The sequence below is a fragment of the Giraffa tippelskirchi genome, chromosome 8, assembly GCF_054371585.1.
Source record: "Giraffa tippelskirchi isolate mGirTip1 chromosome 8, T2T-mGirTip1v1.2.pri, whole genome shotgun sequence".
Classification (NCBI taxonomy): Eukaryota; Metazoa; Chordata; class Mammalia; order Artiodactyla; family Giraffidae; genus Giraffa; species Giraffa tippelskirchi.
The window spans coordinates 85,613,715-85,626,107 of record NC_137282.1 but is presented as its reverse complement, the minus strand read 5'-3'; the positions used below and the strand labels follow the sequence as shown (position 1 = coordinate 85,626,107).

General features: G+C 39.6%; 1 long non-coding RNA gene and 1 other non-coding gene across 14 annotated transcripts in view; one reads left to right on the top strand and one right to left on the bottom strand.

Moving 5' to 3' along the window:
- Nucleotides 1-12,393, top strand: part of LOC145516377 (uncharacterized) — a 523,613-nt gene that overhangs the window by 98,697 nt on the left and 412,523 nt on the right. For 2 of the 13 annotated variants that reach the window (XR_014061340.1, XR_014061348.1), the window contains exon 2: nucleotides 9,263-9,678. The exons of the other annotated variants lie outside the window; for them this stretch is intronic. This is a non-coding gene — a long non-coding RNA (uncharacterized LOC145516377). The remainder of the gene's footprint in view (nucleotides 1-9,262; nucleotides 9,679-12,393) is intronic. 13 annotated transcript variants of the gene reach the window in all.
- Nucleotides 7,194-7,266, bottom strand: TRNAE-CUC (transfer RNA glutamic acid (anticodon CUC)). The gene has a single exon. It is a non-coding gene; the product is annotated as a tRNA-Glu (tRNA).

Genomic DNA, 12,393 nt, shown 5'->3' with positions numbered 1-12,393 from the left:
TAGATTCTGCATATAAAGGATGTTATATGATATTTATCCTTTTCTGTCTGACTTAATTCACTCAGTATGACACTCTCTAAGTCCACCCATGTTGCTGCAAATGCATTATTTCATTCTTTTTAATGGCTGAGTAATATTCCATTGTATATATGTACCACATCTCCCTTATCCATGTCTCTGTTGATGGACATTCAGGTTGCTTCCATGCCTTGGGTATTGTAAACAGTGCTGCCATGAACATTGGGGTGCATGTGTCCTTTTGGACCACACTTTTCTCCAGATATAAGCCCAGGAGTGGGATTGCTGTATCATATGGTAGCTCTGCTTTTAGTTTTTTAAGAAACCTCCATACTGTTCTCGATAGTGGCTGTCCCAATTTACATTCCCACCAACGGTGTGGGAGGGCTTCCTTCTCTCCACACCCTCTCCAGCATTTATTGTTTGTGGATTTTAGCCACTTTGACTGGGGTAAAGCGATAATCTCATTGTAGTTTTGATTTTCATTGCTCCAATAACTGGCATTGATGAGTATCTTTTCATGTGCCTCTTGGCTATCTGTATGTCTTCTTTGGAGAAATACCTCTTTAGGTCTTCTCCCCTTTTTTTGATTTTTTTTTTTTTAATGTTGAGCTGCATGAGCTGTTATTAAATTTTGGAGATTAAACCCTTGTCGATCATATCATTTGAAAACATTTTGTCCTGATCTGTGAGTTGCAATGACCCTATCTTTATATTAGGTCACACTCAGAGGTACTGAGGATTAGGATTTATGCATAGCAATTTGGGTGGGCAGGGGCGTAATTCAACCCATAACAAAAGTGTTTGCTGATGACCAATAGGGGGAAGAGTTTTAGAGGTAGAGGATAGTTGGGAAAGTGGATCCGAGTAGTAGGTGTAAAGAATGCTTGAGATGATGGATGACGTGGAAGTTCAGGTTTCTGGTGAACAGGTAATAGGGGATGTGATGTATTAGAACTGATGGCCAAGCAGGACAAGGTGGTGTCATTGGACAAGTGTTCTCTGCTGCACCTCTCAGCAGGATGATGGCCGAGGGAAGGGAGAAATAGCCATCAGTGTGCTCATCTCAGGAAAAAGAGGAACTCTGAGAGCTTCTTTCTCTAGTTCTGAGGTGCTGTGGTGGCCTTAGGAGGGCCTGTCTCGCTTAGAACAGGAAGCTGGGAATACTTCTTTGCAAGGGTTTTGTTGTGGTGGGCGAGACAGGAGATGTTGAGATGTGTGTTTATCATCTGATGGTGTGATGATGTGGTACTTACTACTCAGGTAACTTCATGAAGCTGCAACTATTTTGTCAGCCATAGCATCCAGTATGATGTGTGGTATTATGAAGAAAATTCTTAACATGTTTCAGCAATAATAAAACTCAAATTTCAAGGGGGCATGAGCATTCTTAAAGGGAGAAACTTTTATTGGATGTGAGAACGTAGAATTCTTTAATTTGTTCTTTTTGATATGATGCTGCTAAGTGAGGTTTCTGTGTTCATCAGACATGATGGAGCTTCTCTTAGAATGATCTTCACACATTTGTCAAATGGAAGAAGTTTGGTTTGGGTGTCCATCTGTTGTTTCCTTCTATACAGATATTCTTACTCCCTCTGCTGATATTTCCTTTTCCTTTCACTCTCCGGAAACTCTTTGCTCCCTGATTTACTCTTTTTGATTCTTCATTCTTTTCATAAACTGCCTCAGTGATATTTTAGAAGAATACTTTGATATTTAAGAAACAAAGAAGGAAAGAACAAGAGCTAATTTTAAACTGTTACTTGTGATGTTAGAAGTTTTCACATTGTTACTATCTGATTTCGATTACCCCTCATCAGAATGGAATAAATGGTACCTTGTTTTATAGGAGATGTTTATCTCTTATAAACTGAGCCACAGAGAGAGTGAGTGGCTTTGCTCAAGGTTATACATCTTGTTAGAGAAATGCTTTCTTGATTCAAACTGAGTCAGATGGACTTTCAAGTCCCCTTTTCTACAGGGCGTTATTTATTCCCTAGGGTAACAAACATGCAGCCCCCTTCAAGTGGATTTGGAGTGAAAGAAGATGCTAGTATAATAAAGGCAGCTCCCTGCTTTTCCTTTCACGAAGGACTGAGACAGGGCATCATCTCTGGTTTTATCACTTAGTAGCTATGCAGTTCCTTAGCCTTAGCTGTAAGATAGGGGTAATAACATCTACCCCCAGGGTTATGATGATGAGAAATAAATGATGTGAGAAAGAACTGAGGAAATCAGTGCCTGGCAGATTGTATGTTTATTGTTCATTTATTTTATTTTTGACTGCACTGAGTCTTCCTTGCTGCTCACAGACTTCTAGTTGCTGTGAGCAGGGGCTACTCTCTAGTCATGGTGTGTGGGCTTCACATTGCAGTTCTCTTGTTGCAGAGCACAGGCTCTGGAGCTCACAGGCTTCAGTAGTTGTGGCTTACGGGCTTTGTTGCCCCTTGGCATGTGGGATCTTCCCAGACCAGGAATGGAACCCATGTCTCCTGCGTTGGCGGCCGAATTCCCAACCACTCAACCACCAGGGAAGTCCTATTGTATGTTTTAATAATGATTATTTCTTTCTCTTTGTTACTTGGATTCAGAACCAAAATGCTTATTAATCCAGAGGAAGAAAAATCACAGCAGTTGGTAATGATGGACCAGGGGATAGATAAAGTGGTTGAGAAAATTTTAAGTATATCTCAACCCACATAAAGGCCAAAAGTCCAGACCTAAAATTTGTCTTCAGTTTTTGAGTTAGAATACATTATTATTCCACAGAGGGGAAAAAAAAATCTTTAGTAAAAAGGACTACTGATTCTGACTTCTCCCAAGTTAGTGCAATCTCTCTTTTAACAAGTTCAAATTAATCAAGCATTACTGTGTTCAGCTCTTCAAGTGTGGCTGAGCTATTATTAAGGGTAATTCAGGAACATCAGCAATTTCCTCTCAACCTTAAGAGCCAAAGGAATTCTGTTGGAATGTGAGCTTGAGTATAAGACGGAAATGGGAGGATGAGACTCTTAGTAAATTTTAGCCCCATATAATTGAGTCATTCCCTCACTGAGGCCTGTACTGGAACCTCCTGAATGATACAGACTTGAGATGGTTCCTGTGGCAGCAGTCTCAAACTTCAGGGTACTTCACAATCACTAGGGGACCTGGAAAAAAAGCCCTTCACTCAGAGATTCCATGCCATTGACATTAGCTGAGAACCAGGTCTCTGCATTTCTGTATAACACCAACAGGCGACGCTTTGAGAATTTCTAAGCAACTGATAAAAGCTCATCATTTGCCAAATGTAGGCATTTAAAGTCTGACCAATTGCTTTCTGTTATCCTTTTTCTTGCTTGCTGTGCCTGGCACCTTGTGATGTCCATGAATGGGAGCTTAATATATATTAGAGTGTGAAGTAATCTTGGGAAATTTTACCTGTAAAATATTAGCACTTCACAGAAAGGGTCAGCATAAATTATTTCTCATATTGTCCTCTAGTAGAAGATGTTGGGGGCTTCCCTAGTGCCTCAATGGTAAAGAATCCACCTGCCAAAGCAGGAAACACAAGACACTTGGGTTCAGTCCCTGGGTTGGAAAGATTTCCTGGAGTAGGAAATGGCAACCCACTCCAGTATTCTTGCCTGGAAAATTCCATGGACAGAGGAGTCTTGTGGGCTACAGTCCATGGGGTCGTAAAGAATTGGACATGACTGAGTGCATGTGTACACACACAAGATGCTGGCTGAATTTTTCCCCCTACTTCCTCCAGCTTCTTGAAGCATGGTTATCCATTTTCTTTGTAATAGAATGCCCAGTAAAGGAAGTTAAGTGCATCAGTCCTATGGCTGTATTTTCTGCAAAATTCAATAATGCTGCTCTCTTTAATTCAGATCTCTTGGGGGCATAGAATCAATAATCAAATTTATAAGGCTAGAAGAATCCATCAAATGCCACCTAGTATGCTCCTTGCCTTTGGCAGGATCACATCTAGGTCAGTCTATTGTAACTGAATTTCCGAGGGTACTAGAGCTATGTGTGCCTACGCTATGGGGGACCCCACTTGAACCCATGTTCCCTCATCTCTGCCTCCTAGATTACGAAAGTCATTTCTCTGCACATTAGCTATTTATTATAGGACTGTTTGAAGCAAGAAGAGGCACCAGGTCTTCCAACTAATGTCTGGAGACTTTGATGTGGTTGGCAGACATATTCCTCATAAAGAATGAAAGGATCATTGAGGGGAAGAAACTTCAGCACCCTGCTTTAAGTAGAAAAACTGAGACCCAAAGTATGGCTTAGAAGCTGCAATAGGAATGTTCTCTAGTTGGGATGACTTATGACCATGCTCCCTGCCCCTATCCCCGCAAAACCAAATCAATAGGCGTAACAAGGGATTCTGGTAGTAAGACTCACTGATATTCAGGTATCATCTTTGAGTTTCATATTAGCAAAGAAATTTTTTGAATTGTCTTGCTTAACCTAAAATTTTCCATAGTACTTTCTTAAAGAGGCATTAGTAAGAACAGTATGCAAAACAGGCAAGGAGTGGGAACAAGAAAAAGGCCAGTTGTAATCTGAATTAACAATTTCTCAAAATTGGAATGAAAACAGTTTTATGTTAGAATGTACTTGTTTTTTACTCTCCCTCAGGCACACCTGGGCAACCACTGATCTAGTGCCCTGTACACAGTAGATACTCAATAAGTGCTCATAACCTGTTTATTTCAATTCAGTGTATCAATGCAGTAAGAGTCTTTGACTTGGATTCTTTCAGCTCTGAGGTCAGAATCATGGGAGTTTTCAGTGTATTTTCACATGTATTCCTACATCTCCAAAGATATATCTCAGAAGTCTTGGGACTTTTGGACAATGTGGGGATTGCATTTGCCTCTTGGTGGGTGGGTTTAGAATGGGCTTCCCACGTGGCTCAGTGGTAAAGAATCTGCCTGCCAATGCAGTTTCAATCCCTTGGTTGGGAAGATCCCCTGGAGGAGGAAATGGCAATCCACTCCAGTAGTCTTGCCTGGAAAATCCCATGGACAGAGGAGCCTGGCAGAATACAGTACGTATGGTCTCAAAGAGTTAGACATGACTGAAAAGGGTTTGGTTTGGGACAGGCAAGCTAATGCTTGGAATTTGCTTAAGTGGAACTGATACCACAATACCATGTCTCAGTGGGCAGTTGGACTCAGAATGTGGCCAAACTGGTATTCAGGATCAGTTAGCCAGCTTCACTCTCTGTCTGTCTACCCTGGGCTGACAGCCCCAAGGACTTGGAGAAAATGTTGCACTGACAGAAAGTAAAATTACCACTAGGCTTTCTTTAGTGTCCTGTTTGTGTCTTATGATAAATATTTATTATTTTGGTGAAAAGAATTTTCTTTGTTTGTAATATTCCATCTTCTGGGAAGAAAATATTGAGATAAGAGGGCATTTATCATTCTAGAGTTTATTGGCTTGTACTGTTTATTTATTCTTGAAAGGAAAACAATCCCTACACCAGGAAGTGGTGACAAGACAGAGCCAAGTGTACAGATGTGTGGTGGAAAAAACTTGAATGACAAAGACTCAGACTGTTTTAGTGGTGTCTTTTTTCAGAAAATGATCTGCCTTCGTGTTCATGGCACTCATACTCTGCTCCCTCCCTAATCCAGTTCATGGCTATCTCCTTGCCAGGCTATAAGACCCTGGGAAAGTCATCTCAGCCTTGGTTTTTCCATTTGCAAAATGAGAGATTGGAGCTGTGACCCTAGAGATTTCATCTTTAATGGCTGTAATTGTTATTTTTTGAAAAATTGAGGCTCTTTTTTTGTATATTATGTTAACAAAGTGAATATCCCACAAAACCCCAGAAATCCGAAAAGTATAAACTAGAATTTGTCAGCATTATTAGTACGTGGGTCAACAGATAAGAAGAGGGTTGAGTGTTGGGATGGACACTTCTTTCCTGCAAGTGTGGAAAGGGCAGTGATCTCAGTTGAAAGGAATGGTTCTCACTACCATGGACCTCTGGGAAGTCGTGCCCAGGGTGTTGGGTTCTGCTCTTGGATGGGTGTGTAGAGAAAAAAGATCACATCCCATTTGTGCTTTACCACTGGATTCTCCATCTCCTTGCAGTGTACCACCATCCTTTGTCTCAACCCTCTCCTTCTCTCCCTCTCTTACTTCTGTGTAAGAGTTTTTGTATCTATGACTGTCTTTTCTTCTTGCTCCATTTCATTGCTTTCCCCTATATTTTCTTCTTTTTGTTTGTCCTTTATTCTTTAGACATATACTATAGCCCTTATTTTACTTTTTTTAGCGTATTATTTTTTATAAAGTATAGTTGATTTACAACATTGTTAGTTTTAGGTGTACAACATAGTGATTCAGTATTTTTAGAGATTATAATCTATTTAAAGTTATTATTAAATAATGGCTGGATTTCTCTGTGCTGTACAATATGTCTTTATATCTTATTTACTTTACAGATGGTAGTTTGTATATTTTAATCCCACATCCCTATTTTGCCCCCTCCCCATTCCCTTTCCTCAGTGGTAACCATTAGTTTGTTCTCTACATCTGTGAGTCTGTTTCTTTTTTGTTATATAAATTTGTTTGTTTCATTTTTTATTCCACATGTAAGGCATAACAGAACATATTTCTCTATCTGACTTATTTCACTAAATTTAATACTCTCTAGGACCATCCATATTGTTACAAATGGCAGAACTTCATCTTTTAATGACTAATATTGCATTGCATATATATACACATACATACACAAACTATACACACACACACATACATTGAACTTTTAAAAAATCCATCCATCTATTGATGAACTCTTAGGTTGCCTTAATATCTTGGCTATTGTAAATAATACTGCTGTGAACATTTGGGGTGTATATATCTTTGCAAATCGATGTATTTGTTTTCTTTGGATATGAACCCAGGAGTGGAATTGCTGGATTATATGGTAGTTCTAGTTTTAATTTTTTGAGAAACCTCCATTCTGTTTTCCATAGTGGCTGCACCAGTTTACATTCCCATCAACAACCTAGGAGGGGTCCCTTTTTTCTGTATCCTCACCAGCATTTGTTACTTGTGGTCTTTTTGATGATAGCCATTCTAACAGGGTTGAGGTAGTATCTCATTTCTTTTTTTTTTTTGCCAAGCCATGCTATGCTGTGAGACTTGTGTGATTTTAGTTCTCTGACCAGGGATTGAACCCAGGCCCTCAGCAGTGAGAGTGCTGAGTCCTAACCACTGGACCATCAAGGAATTCCTCTCATTGTGATTTTGATTTGCATTTCTCTTATGATTAGTGATGTTGAGCATTTTTTCATGTACCTGAACTGAACTGACTGAACTGTTAGCCATTTGTATGTCTTTTTTTGGAAAAATGTCTATTCAGATTTTTTGCCCATTTTTAAATCCTGCTGTTTGTTTTTTTTGATATTGGGTTGGATGAGGTGTTTATATGTTTAGGATATTAACCCCTTGTTGCACATGTTTTCTCCCATTTATAAGTTGTCTTTTTGTTTTGTTGATAGTTTCCTATGCTGTGCCAGCGCTTTTCAGTTTAATAAGGCCCTATTTAATTTTGGTCTTATTTCTTTTACTTTAGGAGATAGACCAAAAAAAATATTGCTACAGTTTATGTAGCTGTCCAGTTTTCCCAGCACCACTTATTGAAGAGGTTGTCTTTTCTTCATTGTGTATTCTTTCCTCCTTTGTCGTAAATGAATTGACCTTAAGTGTGTGGATTTATTTTGGGACTATTTATTTTACTTATTAAAATTTCTTTGCTTTTTTATCCCTCTTAATTTTTAATGAGAAGTCTTGCTTTTTTAAAAACTAAATGAAGATAGAGTTAGATTGATTTTCATGTATATGGCTCTTGCATGAAGATGATTTGCCAAGCGAAAACTGCACAAAGCACTCAAAATGCAAATGCTAGCAACAGTAAAAGCTTCTTGAATTTACTGTTAAAAAAATATGAGCAAACAGTAAGGTGTTGGTGTAATACCCAGGACTGGGGGATGTAAATTGTCTTGGAGGCAAGTAACACTGTGAGTTACAAAGTTTTTCTTCATTTTCTAGAGCACCATGAGGGAGGTTGGGTTTTCAGAACAAATATCTAAGGCTTCCTAGAACATTTGAGAAGCCTAAAAGTGGAAACTGTGGTGCACGGGTACTCAAGTAAGCAGACATCCAGCTTCCGCCATAACCTTCCGTTTCCTATCCATAACCTTACTTTTAAGAAAAACTTTAAATTTAAAGGGCTTCTCTTGTGGCTCAGCTGGTAAAGAATCTGCCTGCAATGAGAGAGACCTGGGTTCGATCCCTAGGTTGGGAAGATCCCCTGGAGAAGGGAAAGGCTACTCACTCCAGTATAAAAGTTTAAAAAATGTTGATGATATATAACATTGGGTTTCCCTACTGGCTCAGTGGTAAAGAATCTGCCTACCAGTGTTGGAGACACAGGTTGAATCCCTGGCTTGGGAAGAGCCCCTGGAGAGGGAAATGGCAACCCACTCCAGTATTCTTGACTGGAGAATCCCATGGACAGAGCAGCCTGGCGAGCTACAGTCCATGGGGTGGCAAAGAGTTGGACATGACTTAGTGACTAAACAACAGCAACGACAACAACAACATTATATTAGTTTCAGGTGTACATCCCATAATGATTGAATGTTTATATATATTTCAAGACTATGGGCTTCCCTCAAAGCTCAGTTGGTAAAGAATCCACCTGCAATGCAGGAGACCCCAGTTTGATTCCTGGGTTGGGAAGATCCACTGGAGAAGGGATAGGCTACCTACTCCAGGGTTCTTGGGCTTCACTTGTGACTCAGCTGGTAAGGAATCCACCTGCAATGAGGGAGACCTGGGTTTGATCTCTGGGTTGGGAAGATCCCCTGGAGAAGGGAAAGGCTCCTCACTCCAGTATTTTGGCCTGGAGAATTCCATGGAAGTGGTCACCGTAATGTCTGGTTGGCATCCATCACCACATATAGTTAACATTCTTTTTCTGGTGATGAGAACTTTCAAGATTTACTTTCTTAACAACCTTTAAATATACAGCATAGTATTTTTAGCTGCAGTCATTATGCTGTACATTACAGTTCCATGACTTATTTATTTTATACCTGGAAGTTTGTACCTATTGACCCTCTTCAACCATTTTCCTACCCCTACCCCTTGCTTCTGGTAACAACCAGTCTGTTTCTGTATTGAAGGGTTCACTTTTGTTTTGCTTATTTTTTTTTCTTAGATTTCATGTATAGTGAGATTCTGAAACTGATCACATGGACCACAGCCTTGTCAAATCAGTCAATCCTAAAGGAAATCAGTCCTGAATATTCATTGGAAGGACTGATGATGAAGCTGAAGCTCCAATACTTTGGCCACCTGATGCGAAGAACTGACTCATTGGAAAAGACCCTGATTTGGGGAAGGATTGAAGGCAGGAGGTGAAGGGGACAACAGAGGATGAGATGATTGGATGGCATCGTGGACTCGATGGACATGAGTTTGAGCAAGTTCCGAGAGTTGGCAATGGACAGGGAAGCCTGGCGTGCTGATTAAAGGCAAAAGGAGAAGAGGGCGGCAGAGGATGAGATGTTTAGATAGCATCACTGACTCAATGGACATAAATTTGAGTAAACTCTGGGAGATAGCGAAAGACAGGTAAGCCTGTCATGCTACAGTCCATGGAGTCACAAAGAATCAGACATGACTGAGCGACTGAACTGAACTGAGATCCTATGGTATTTGTCTTTCTTGGAATTATTTCATTTAGCATAATGCCCTCAGGTTCATCCATATTGTCACAAATATATTTGTTGTTCAGTTGCTAAGTTTTGTCCAACTCCATGGACTTCAGCACACCAGGCTTCCCTGTCTTTCACTGTCTTTCGGAGTTTACTCAAATTCACGTTCATTGAGTCAGTGATGCTATCTAACCATTTCATCCTCTGCCACCCTCTTCTCCTTCTGCCTTTAACCTTTCCCAGCATCAGGGTCTTTTCTAATGAGTTGACCCTTTGATTAGGTGGTCAGAGTATTGGAGCTTCAGCTTCAGCATCTGTCCTTCCAATGAACATTCAGGGTTGATTTCTTTTAGGATAGACTGGTTTGATCTCCTTGCTGTCCAAAGATCTCTCAAGAGTCTTCTCTAGCACCATAATTAGAAGGCATCAATTCTTTGGTGCTCAGCCTTCTTTATGGTCCAACTCTCACTTCTGTACATGACTACTGGAAAAACCACATATTTGACTCTACGCGCCTTTGTTGGCAAAGTGTTCTCTCTGCTTTTTAATACACTGTCTAGGCTTGTCATAGCTTTCCTTCCAAGAAGCAAGCATGTTTTAATTTCATGGCTGCAGTCACCATCTGCAGTGATTTTGTAGCTGAAGAAAATAAAATCTGTCATTGCTTCCACTTTTTCCCCTTCTGTTTGCTATGAAGTGATGGGACCAGATGCCATGATCTTAGTTTCACAAATATATATCTCCACTTAGTTTGCTTCCATGTACTGGTTATTGTAAAGAATGCTGCAGTGATCATGTGGATGCATATATCTTTTGAAGTTAGTTTCTTTGTTTTCTTTGCATCAGTACTCAGAAATACAATTGCTGGCATATGGCAATTCTACTTTTAATTTTTTGAGGGACCTCCATTCTATTTTCCGTAGTGGCTGCACATTACTACCAACAGTGCTCAAGAGTTCTCATTTCTCAGCATCCTTGTAAATACTTGTTATTTTTATTATTTATGGTCTTTTTGATGATAGCCATTCTGAAAGATGTGAGGTGATATCTTATTATGGTTTTAATTTGCATATCCCTGATGATTAGTAACGTTGAGCATCTTTTTGTGTATCTGTTGGACATCCGTATGTCTTGTTTGGAAAGATGTTGATTTAGATCCTTTGCTCGTATTTTGTTTGAGTTGTTTGGTTTTGTTGGTTCCTGACATGTGTGAGTGTTTTTTTTAATATATTTTGGATATTAATACTTTACTGGATGTATGATTTGCAAATATTTCTCCCATTCAGTAGTTTGCCCTTTCATTTTGTCGATGGTTTCCTTTGCTGTGCAGAAGCTTTTTAGTTTGACGTAGTTCCATTTGTTTGTTTTGCTTTTTTTTCCATTGTCTGAGAAGACATATCCAAAACAAATACTGCTGAGACCAGTGTCAAAGAGCATACCCCCTATGTTTTCTTATAGTTTTATGGTTTTGAATCTTACATTAAAATCTTTAATCCATTTTGAGTTTATTTTTATATATGATATGAGAAAGTAATCCAGCTTAATTATTCTGCATATAGCTGTCTAGTTTTCTCAATGCCGTGTATTGAAGAGATGGTTATTTCCCCATTGTATGTTCTTATCTCCTTTGTCTTAGAGTAATTAGCCATATGCGTGTGTGCTAGGTTGCTTCAGTCATGTCTTTCTCTTTGTGACCCTATGGACTGTGGCCTGCCAGCCTCCTGCAGACAAGAAAACTGGAGTGGGTTGCCATTTCCTTCTCCAGGATATCTTCCCAACCCAGGGATTGAATCCATATCTCATATCTCATGTCTCCTGCATTGGCAGACAGATTCTTTACCACCTGGGAAGCCCAGTTGTCCATATACATGTGGGATAATTTCTGGGCCTTCAGTTCCATTGATCTATGTGTATGTTTTTATACCAAAACCATATTGCTTTGATTACTATAGCTCTGTAATATAATTTAAAGTCAGGAAGTGTGATGCTTCTTGCTCTTATTTTTCCAAAGATTATTTTGCTTATTGAGATCTTTTGTGATTCTATACCAGTTTTAGGATTGTTCTTTCTATTTTCGTGAAAATGCCATTGGAATTTTAATAGGGATTGCATTGCATTTGGAGATTGCTTTCCATACTCTTTCTTTTAACCAGGAAGTTCCCGGCCTGGTTTTTTAGCATAATGGTCTTTGCCTGAGGTTTCAATTGATAAAATAGCTCCCCTATTGGACATGGGTTTGGGTGGACTCAGGGAGTTGGTGATGGACAGGGAGGCCTGGCGTGCTGCGGTTCATGGGGTCGCAAAGAGTCGGACAGGACTGAGCGACTGAACTGAACTGATTGGTCTCATACAACCCCTTCATTTTACAGATGCAGGAATATCCTTTTTGGAAAAAATATTGCATTAAGGAATGTGTTCCTGTCATGGTGAACAATAATAACAACATCAGTACCACAACAGTATAAGTGTATTTTTCATTTCTTTTAGGGAATGTGAATCGGTTGATTATATTGGGATCATTGTAGTCAGCTCTAGGTATACATCATTTAAAAAGTGACTGGGAATCTCGTGAGTTAGAGGAGGATGAAAGGAGGCTTAAAGTCAAGTCATATGAGTTGAAGGGAAAGGTGAC